Source organism: Lactuca sativa, chromosome 6, assembly GCF_002870075.4.
Source record: "Lactuca sativa cultivar Salinas chromosome 6, Lsat_Salinas_v11, whole genome shotgun sequence".
NCBI classification, from domain to species: domain Eukaryota; kingdom Viridiplantae; phylum Streptophyta; class Magnoliopsida; order Asterales; family Asteraceae; genus Lactuca; species Lactuca sativa.
The window spans coordinates 6,038,158-6,049,570 of NC_056628.2; the positions used below are offsets into that span (position 1 = coordinate 6,038,158).

The window sequence follows — 11,413 nt, forward strand, 5'->3', positions numbered from 1 at the left end:
AATAAAGGAGTATTATTTAAAGTTTCTGTCTTATGTTAATTGTTTAACTATTGTTTCACTTTTCATGTTTTGACTTTCTTAATAATTGAGTTAATTAAGAATAAACGAATTATTCAAACGGTCCATAGTCGTTCATATGTTGGAAGTAGGTATGAATAAAGACTGTCATGAATGGGTGTGGATTGTCTGAAAGGCATTAGACACAACAAAGGTTTGCCACAACGTTCATTAGTGCTTATGAATAAGTTTTGAGCATTGGAATAAACTCACGCTTGCTAGAATCACTTCAAGGAATTTATCATGAGTGATCGCAAGACGATAATATCATATGGTCTTAAAACCAAGATATATGGTTTATATTTTGCTAATTGATTGTGCATTGATAATGCGAAAACACATCAGTAACTTGATGTCATAAAACACATTATTGTGTATAATTTGATTAGTGAATAGTGAATCCATATAAGTCAAAGTTTATATGTTCCTTTTATCCTAAGAGGGTAAAAGCGATATCAGGGCCCCTCGATGATTTGATTTGACTTATGTGTCGGGCCCGGTCAGGACTAAATTATTGTGTTCAATTAAGTTCTATGTCAAATGAATCTGAGATAGAGAAACAAACTACTAGACAATAAGTATGACTATGTTCCATGAGATTTTCCGCACGATATCTGAAATAAAGGACTGTATGATCCGTTATCCAAAGGAAAGGTTGCTGATAAGATCAGAGTTCGACAGTGTCTTTGAGAGCTACAATTGCTAATCGAGTTATGCTTGCATTTATGTTTACTAGACTCATCCAAGTGGGAGACTGTTGGATTAGTGTCTAAGCCATAACCATATTTGGTAAGTACTTGACCCGGTTGTGCATGGCCCTTTTGGGTTGCCTTCACCAAAGCAACTTGACTGGAGAAATAATAGAGAAATAGGTTATTATGATTTATTAATATATTATAAGAATAATATATTAAAGGAGAAATCATATTTGTTTAATTAATATTGGTCAATAATTAATTAAGAATTAATTATGTGACCAAAAGTAATTAATTAAACTAGAGGGGCTAAATTTTAATTATGTGATAGTTGAAAATTAGGGCAATGGATGCCCTAAAGATAGAGTGGTCGAATTCAAGGGGATAAGGCCCTAGAATTCGTCCAAGGATAAGGTTCTAGACTTATCTTATGGGCTGCTTGGTGGGCAAGCAATCAGATAAGGATAAGGACTGAAACCCTAATCTCTACCCTATATAAGGACCCCTTGACTAAGGGAAATCGGCCACTTGATCCCTAGAAGACTTAGAGCCGATTTCCTGCCTCTTCCCTCTCTCTCTCTCTCTCTCTTGCCTCTCCATTTGCTTTTGGTGTTTGTGAGCCATTAGAGGTACTACACTTGTGGTACTTGCTTTCATAGACAAGGAGATTGAAGATTTGTGTTGTTATTACAATATAACAACAAGAGGTATGTAATTCTTTCTACCATCTAAATTTCTAAATACCTAGATGCATGCTAGGGTTCTTCTTGTGTTCGTCATGTTGTGTATCTAATAGTGAAAACATAGATCCAAATCTAGGGTTACATGCACACATAGGATTGTTTGTATAAAATCCATCAGTGAGCTCCTTTTGTGTTTTGTTCGGTATTTCCCGGAAGTCCTCCCAGTGATCTTTCATTGAATTGCATAGCTAGTTTCCCAAGTTGTTTTTCTATATTGAGGATCGAAGCTTGTTGATTTCTAAATAATGCTTGCTAGTTTGTCATCATCTCTTATTTTTCCTTCATCATAGCTTGTTGCTCTTTCATTATTATTTGTTGTTCCTTAATTGCTGCTTCAGTTTCCTCATGCCTTTTTTCAGAAACGACTGCAAATCTTCTGAGCATTGATTTGAAGTCAGGTTTCTTTTCAGCCTGTGGTTTCTCTTTTTGGTAAAAGCCTCTTCCTTTTTGTTCATATTTTTCCTCCTTCACCTTTCTATACTCATCATAAGGTAACCATTTTTTCTTGGGTTTTCTCCAATCTTCATCAAAACGATCACTGCTCGAGTAGCAAGCTTGAACCTTCCGGTTTTCATTCTCATCAAGGTCACAATCTCTAGTCAAATGTGGACCGTTACAGTTTTCACACCCAACCCTAATAGCATGTATTGTTTGATCCACCTTATTCATCCTCCTATCCATGTTGTGCAGCATTGCCATAACCCCCGACATGTCTTCCAAAGCTGCATTAGTTGAACCCCTCGTTACATCATTCCTTGGATTATGGTATTATATAGAGTGCTTAGAGAATTCTTCAATGAGTTCCTTAACTTCTGCCAGATTTTTTCTTTGTTAAGGGGCTTTGAGAATCAAGGAGTTGTCCAGTGGTGACGTTCACCCCATCATAAAAGATCGACACTTCTTGTTGCACATTGAGGTCATTTTGTGGGCAATTCCTTATCAATCCTTTGTAGCGCTCCCATGCTTCGTACAACGACTCCTTATTTGTTGTTCAAAATTGGTGATGGCCTTTTTGAGATTAGCCACCTTCGATGGTGGGCAAAACTGTTCCAAAAACAATTCACGCATTTTTTCCCATGTCGTTACCATGCATGGTGGAAGTGCCTTTAGCCAATCCTTCGTGGCTCCCTTGAAGGTGACAGGGAGCATCCTCAACAACACCGTTTCTCTTGGTACATTTGGAATGTTAAAGTAGTCGGCGATGTCGTTGACTTCATCTAGCTGCTTATAGGCGTCTTCATGATCATTTCCATTGAAAGGAGTCTCATTTAGTGTTGTAAAGATGTGCCCCTTAAGTTCAAATGTAGCAATGGCGGGTATGGTGGGGTGCACAAGCCCCGGACCGGTGTCGTCTCGAATTCTCTTTTTGTACGCCTCCATCGAGAGGTCGACAATGTTGGCCATGGTGTTGTCGGGTTCTTCTTCGTGATCACTTTCTTCAAAATCGGTAACACTTTCCTTATTCTCGGTCTTGTACTAGGTGTCTTCTTTTGTGTTGCTGGATTCCCCTACTTTCTTTCCCTTCTTTTTACCAAAAACCGATTTAAGACTCTTGAAAGGTGAATTCTTCGGAGTATCTTCTTCGGTCTTGTCCTTGTTCTTGCGAAACAATGATTCCGGGTTTTCTAGTGGTGGGATCAACGATGAATTTGATCCACGGGTCATAAACAATCTGCAAATGAATAAAGGAAACGCGTAAAAAGAGCAAAAACGAAAATTAAAATCCTATTGTTACGATGCCACGACATAGTACAATTTACAACGACGTGGTGAGTCAAAAAGAGGAAAAATCTAAATTAAATTAAAAACAAATAAATAGCAAACAATCCTAAAATAAAGATAGCAGATAAAAGTAACTAAAACGGAACCATTCCCTAGCAACGACTCCAAAAACTAGATGTGTATTTAATGTATTTATATTTTTGTTTCAGTTTTAAATTTATAAAATTTATTTCCTTCACTAGACTATTAAACACACTAGGTAGTGTACCTAATCGTGCAATAGTATAGCTATGGTAAGAATGAGTGTCGAACTCAAGGAACGGTTTTGAACTAACTTTATTCTACTATTAACTAAATACTAATGAAATTAGAAAAGGTTTAGGTTTCCTAGTTTTGAAAGACTAGATACTTCAATTATCAAACTAACTAATTATCACTTAATTCAGCTAACACTAACTAAAGCAAATTAACAAGTATGAATTAACCAAGGTAAGTAAGAGACTTTCGTTTTGCTTTGGATTTATATGTTAATATGGTTGATTTATGGAAGTGCAATGGATTTAGTTCTTTAGTTACCGATTCCTAATATGACCAAATTAGTATTCACTAACTTAGTCCTTTAGCAAACTAGTTTATTTATTCGGTGATCAAGCGGACAAACTTACAAGCTTACTAGTTTTTTGGTTCCGATTGATTAGACATATAATTAGTTGACCAATTTAGTTTATTGATTCAATTCAATACCTGATTTGTCGTCATATATTAGCTCCTATACCTTTTTACCCACTTTTCTACTTAACCCTAGGTTTTATTCAAAACTCTAGTCCTACAACTTTTCAAATCACAAGATCATAATATTCAAATTTAACTAAGATATATAGTCATACTAGCCTAATCAAATTCAGCAATAAGTAGAGAAAATAGTTATCAAAAGTACTTGAGATTCTTTAATAAGCTAAATCAACAAATAACCAAGTATCCAAATCAAAACCATAAATTAACCATATAAACTTCATTCATCCTAGGCTAAACGAAAGTCATGAGTATTTAGCTCATGATTTCAACAAACAAAAGCACAAAAATGAAATTCAAGGTATTTGACATAGCAAAATCTAATGAAAAATCGAAGTGTAGAATTTATTTGCCTTAATGCTCCTCCTTCGAAGGTTGTAAATGAAATTACTGCTTCCAAGCCTTAAAACAAGTGTATTGCCTTCAAAAGTGTCGAATTCTCCAGAGCCAATAGTTCCAATTCGGAGGTTAACATGATATATTTATACTTCTCCCGAAATCAGAGCACCATGTCATGGTAAGTCCACCGTGTCGTGGTAATCGTGTTTATCCTGTGTTTTACAAGTCTTCAGAGTGGATCGGGATGCTTCAAGTTGCCATGCCGTGGGGATTTCACCACGTCGTGTTGGGGTATATTTTCTTCATATTAGAGCTTTGGTTCAAACTCCCAACTTCCAGCATCCATCATCCAGCTTCCAGCTTCCTTTTTTCTCCAAGCTTGTCTTTTGGTCCCTACAACATGATTCATAGCAAATTAAGTATCTTTTTGTTCTAATAAGGGCATACAAGTAATACAAATATTAAGATACGTTGTATAATTATGTGTATAGATATGCACATATCATCCACTACATAAGAAAGTGAGTCAAGGATGGAGATATTATCACGAATAGACTGTCATCGTAGGAGAATCCAGGTGATACATTCACGAAGCCATTATCAAGGATTAAGCATGATAATCAACTAGATCGATAGGCATTTTATTTGTTGATGATTTGGTGTAATTCTTTAGTTGTTAGTTTCATAAAGTTTTGAAACATTTAGCAGTGTGAATTGTAACTGATTTGGTGTTTATTTTGTGGAGACTTAATAAAGTGCTATTGATGCTATAATTTCTATTAAATTTATTATGACGTTTCACTTTTGAATGCTTGGAACCTAATTCCCAAGTATTAATTTACTCAAAAATCTAAATTTTTCCGTACTCTTTAAAGTAAGTAGTGATTTAAAACTGTCATGAGTACAGGTGGATTGAAGCATAACATAAAGAGTGAGCTAACACTCATGAGTACTTAAGTGAGATTTAACTATTAGAATAACCCACACTTAGATATTACTTCATGGATTTATTCAAGAGTAATTCTAAGTTGATAGCATCTTTTATTCTTCAAACCAAAATACATGTGGGGTTTTATACAATAATTCTATCATGTATTGGCTTACTCTAACGTTATATGCAACTGATAGAAATAAAGGGTATGACCATTTATGATATGATGAAGTAGAAAAAAATATATGTAGTCGAAGTTTATTTGTTCATTCTACTATTCATGTAGAAAAACCTTTGCCACCACTATCAACCTTCGCTTCTATTACAACTCCTATCGAAGGTACTACTGCATTACCTCCACCTTTGATGTCTACTACCATTGTAACAATACATCAACCTGCACCTCGACCAGTTACTACATCACTCACCTTACCCACATTTGAAGTTATTCTCACTTCTAAAAATTTGGAGGGTCATATTATTTCATCTCACTCCAATAAAAATATTGAAGATGAAGCTCTCGTGTTGGGAAATCTGGATCAAAATATTGATAATTTTGATTTTGGTCCTATTTTATTCAATACGGATGCTAAGGATGTTCCTGATGAAGTGATCATTTCTGGTTATAAATACAAGATTTTAAATAACAAATTGAACATTTAATTGGATCTTCTTATTGGTTCGACTGCTACTCCTCTTACCGTTCTTCCAATCAATCAAGAGTTACTTGAGAAGACGTTTGTTGTTCATGAAGGCCATGTGAATAAGTATATGGAGAATGGCCTTGCTGCAGTTAGAAATTGGATTGCTACTGCAATTAGTAATTCTTCTAAGAAGCTAGTTAAAGATTAGGATATTATGAAGAATAAATATGACATGTTGTTAGTTACCATATCGAAGTTACAAGTTAACCATCTCAAGATATTTGAGGCAAAGCTTCATTCTACTAATAAGACGGTGACTCGAGATCTTAAAGTTCGTGGAGAGGAGAATACAAAGCTTTGAACTTGTATTGACAAGATTTTCCTAGATATACAATATGTCATTAAAGATGTATGACCTTTCAACAAACATTATACTAAGAAGATATCAAAGACAAATGAAAGTTACTCAAAGGGTTTTCAAGATATCAAGTCCAGTTTGGCATTATTAGAGAAGAAGATACAAATAGTAAATCGTGATCAAGTTACAACTGCTTTTAATACCATTTATAGGAACTTTGAAAAACTCATGACTCCTATTCTTAATGTGGTTAGACGTTTGCCTACAAGTGATCCACAATTTTCTCCAAATATCATGTCACAAGGGGGAGAAAAGGTTGGTAGGTCAGGATCAGGTTATGGATCTGGTCTGGGCATTCATGAGAAACAAATTTAAGCAATAATGGTGGGAAAGTATAGTTTTCAGTTGTCACTACAACAATTCCTATTCAGAAATTTTTTGATGCTGATAAGAGTTAACTCCAATCCTCAAAGGAATTTGTATTAGAGGTCAGCAATCACACAAGCAAGTTGTTCAATTTGCTTCAAACAAAGGAAAGGGAATGATGATATCGAACAAAGTATTCAAACGAAGGAAAGAAGATCATGTTGGGCAGACGAGACAAACTGCTAGCTTTATTCAATAATGACAAAGAGAATGTGTTGAAGCTCAGAATAAAGGTGATGTAAAAAATTATTGGAACTTCGATATTGGTGAAAGTCTAGCAATTTGTGATTTTCAAAAATTCTAGAAGAAGCCCAAATTTAGTTACTCTATCTATAAAACAATTGAAAATCAACTTGATTTTCCATTGTATTATTTGATGTTTAAATTCCATCAATTTAATCTTCCTCGTGATTTTTGATGAAACTACTACTCATAAGCCTATGAAGATTATATTCCATTTAAATCTTGATCAAGAGGATGATAAGGATTAGTATTTAAAGAAGATTGGCAAGCTTCATAACATATCAAAGGACGTAATGTTTGAGAATGCATTTCAATACATTCAATTCAAGGTTGTTAGAGGAGATTAAGGGGCTATGTATTCACTATTGTAGATTTTCCATTGATGCATCCGCATGACTTTATGGTGTTAGTGAAAATCATGTTGAAGCTTAATACAAAAGAGGTTCCAAACACTGCTATCTACACCAATGCTTTCTTACATGTCAAAGTGATGAGTTAATAATGCTAAAGATCGAATAGATTCAAACAAGTAGTAACAATCAAACAAGAATATGAATCAAGAATGTGTCGAATGATTATAAATCACAGCCTCAGAAGAGCTCAATAAAGAACTGCTACTGTAGAGGTGTGTAGGGTTTACAATGACACGATTAACAAATACACGATGCATGCATGCACCTTAAATAGTAAAACCTTAATCATTAATCACGGATAGACAAAACCAACCCGGATACACAAAATACTAAGCAAAGGCCCAAAAGACGCAACACTAAAATACTCAAAAATCTGCCCCTTTGCATTGATTGAGGCGAGAGTCCTGCACTGTTGAGTTCTCTTCTGCACTTCAAACACTTTCGGAATTACGCCCAGCAGAACCTTGCGAACTTGAAGATACCATTGAATGATATCCGTAAAACACTTCTTGTCACCTTTGCTGATACCCATGTGCTTGTTGAAGAAGTCCAAGATATACTCCAGGCACGAAGTAAAGAATAAATGTTTGTCATCAAGAAAGAAACAGGCTTTGTAAAAGTTTGCATCAGTTCGCTCCTTCAGTTGAAAAGCTACACACCATCCGTCCTTTTCTATTTTCCCAAGTTTCATTTTGTCGAAACCATCAGGATTATCATTGGACAATACACTTGGCTTCTTTCGCAGCACTGCAACAATCTCAACATCCATCTGACCAACCTCATGAATATATGAAATTATCATTTGCTTGAGGTGAGAAACAATTGGCTCATATCTCTGTCCTTCCCTTAGCAACAAGTTGTACAACATGATCCAATCATATGGGTTCATCCATGGAAGATCGAAAAGAATAAACTCATGCATCTGACTCGTTGAACCTTTAGCAACCTTGAATTTCGTATTTGGGAAGCTATCGTTTTCATGTGGACCAGTGACCTTCACATCCAAAATTTTGCTTGCACTCCAAGTCACATATTACGGCTTCATATGCTTCAGGTAGAACGAAAAAAGCAAGTGGTTTGCTCCGCTGTCTATTGTTGGGACATTCGCAACTTTCATAAAACTGCAAAACTGGCAGGCTTTCGTAGTGATCGGGAGGTCCAGATGCGAATCTTTTCTATTCAGAAGATCGAATGACACAACTAGTTCCAACCAATACTGACTCGGCATATCCACAACTTCACTACGGATTCGCTTCAAAGTCCATATTGAAAACAAATGCTTTCAGCTTTCCAACATGGCCTGAGATTCACGTTCGACTTTTTCTTTCTCTTCAGCCTCGTGAATGATTCTTTGGTGCTCATCTAGCTGAGCTCCAGGATCTTTTCTTCTTTTCAGCTCATGTTCATCAAGCTTTTCATCTTCTCTGTTATCAAGTATTGGTTCTTCATTGACCAGCTTTTCTTTGCCTTTTGGTTCATTTTCGCTTTTTGGCTTGACAGTGGGTTTGGCCGATGGTTTGGGGTTTTCCATCTTAGATTGTTTCACTTCTTCTCCCCCTCATTTTGGAATTGAGTTGGATTCTGAAACACCTTCCAGTCTATTAAGCATTGCAAACACTGACCTGAGCTTTTCGGAGAGATGCTTCTTGACTGTGATCGTGATCATCGAGTCGCGAGTCTCAATGATGTCCAAAATGAGTTCATTTACATCTGCTACACAACTTTTCATAACTACCCTTTCGCATAGCAGATCAATGATTTGTTTATCCGCATGCTCTAGCTTGACTGTTAAGGCTTTCACCTTTTTTATCTTTATAGCAAGATCATCCATTATCTTGCTCTCAGTTTCCAAGTCATCCGGAAGCTACATGATCTTTGATGAAATTGAGGAGTTGAGCTCGGCATTATCTCTTTGAATACCAGTGCGAACCTCTTCGAGTTTCACTTTCTCCATTTTCAATGTTGAGCTAAGGCTAGAAATAACTTCATTAGCCCTCATTGTGTTGGACTCAAAGTAGGTTTGAAATCTCTCCATGAACAAACCAACATCAGTAATTAGTTTATCGACTTTCGGTCGTGGTGTTGCACACTGAAGCAGAAGCATCTACTGCCTTGTTCGTTTTCTCCATATTAGCAGAGTGTTCTTTTGTAAGGGTCTCGAGGAAGGACTTCATCGTTGCTTGCAAATAATCGTCACTGGATGACGCTTTAGAATCTTGGAGCAACGATTCTACTTTCTCATTAATTGCCTTGAGTTGCCCTCTTGTGACTGGAGCTTCGTCATCTCTTTCAGTCCAAATGTTAAATGAACTATAGGTGAATCCTACGAAGTCATCGTCATCATCACCATATATCGTATTTGGATCATCCTGGCGGAAAGGTGAGATAGGTGGAGTGGAATGACCAACTGTGAATCCCGAAGCACATGCCCCCGCATCAGATGCGTTGACAGTTACTGGAGGATCAATAGTGGAGGTAGTGGCGGTGGAATCAGTGAAGAATGGGGTTTGAACTTGCGAAACACCCATTGAAACCGGAGGGCATGGGCAATTGCAATGGGAGTGGAAATTGTGGCAGTTTGAGAAGGGACAGAAAAATCTTGGAAAAATTCTTCATTAATGGGAACAGAAGTGGGGATTTTAGTCGTTACCTCAGGATTCATAGTTATCGCCTCCGAAACCTTCGGTTGAGATGTAACATCTTCTTCGTTGTGAACCTCCATTTGAATGGGAACATACGAAAATTGTTTGAGATTATCAATCCTCTTGATCGCTTGGTGTCAGATTTTGTGTTCGACGGGCCATCTTCTTGACTCTCTTCCTTTTAGGAGCTTTAGCTGGTGCGGAAAGTTTGGCTTCAGGATTTCGTTTCCCACCCTTCTTTGGAGATGGGGCTGGTTCAGATGGACCAACTTTCGCACCTTTATTCTTGCTTCCCTTCTTTGGTTTGTCTGCCTCTTCGAGGACCTTTTGCAATATCTCACTTGATGCTAGAACATCAAGAAGCATTGCTCCATGAATGGAATCGATAAAACTAAACTTCGAGTTGTCTACTAAGATAATGTTGGAGGTGTGAAAGATTTGAATAGCTTCCATACAGGACCCTTCCAAGACTGGAATGTTGAATTTGGTAATCACCCTTTAAATAATGATGGTCCAAATTCGAGCACAAGAGATTTCACTATGTCGTGTGGTACAAAGAGTGCTTTGAACCAACTGAGCCCAGAGAACAAAACCATAGTCCAAGTTGATGTCGGAGTAAATGTCGTACATCATCGTCATGATAGCTTGCTCGCACAGTCTGAGCCAGTAACCATTTTTGAGAAGCTTTTGAAGATCATTGTAAAGAGACCATTCCACATCGGCGGCAAGTTAGGCTTCTTGAACTTAGAAACTGATGGAAATGATTCCTTTTAGCCCATCTGGTAGAACATCTCCAGGATTGCATAGTTGGACACGCTCTCAATATCAATTAGGTCAAGACCCTATGGAAGCCCTAGAAGTTAACATAATCTTGATTTTGTGATGTGAGTCTTCTTGTTGAAGACCTTGAAGGAGATGATTTCTTCCCCTTTTGTGTAACTAGCAGTGGAGTAGGCCTTTGATAGATGCACCAGAGGAACAATTTCATACTTGGTAAGCGCTATGACGAGCGGAGAATACCTCGGGCACTCAACAATCAGTTAGAGAAACCCTTCATATTTCATCAGGTCAAGATCGAGGATTAGGTTTCGATTAGATTTCAGGTTGAGGATTGAGGACTGGTCCACGTTAATAGTAACTAAAGGAGTTTCTGATGATGCTGCCATTGAAGCTTGATGAAGAACACGATGAACAGTAGAGAATACTCGCCAGAGGATTTGCTTGCTTTTTTAGAGTTGTAATTACTGAATGAAACGTCGAAATCCTTTTATACGGAGTAGTAGGTGAGAGAAAATCGTCGATTTGTTGCATCGGTTACTGAAAAGGCGCCTAAAAAGGCGTGAGTGACAACTATGACATGTGTCAGGCGGCGTGAAATCAGCAACGTTTCAAATCAGCGTCGTTTCAA

General features: G+C 37.1%; 1 non-coding gene across 1 annotated transcript; it reads left to right on the forward strand.

Annotated features, from left to right (window-relative positions):
• Positions 1-2,409: 2,409 nt before the first annotated feature.
• On the forward strand, positions 2,410-2,515 carry LOC111902055 (small nucleolar RNA R71). Its single transcript, XR_002853663.1, has one exon. It is a non-coding gene; the product is annotated as a small nucleolar RNA R71 (small nucleolar RNA).
• The last annotated feature ends 8,898 nt before the right edge of the window (positions 2,516-11,413 follow it).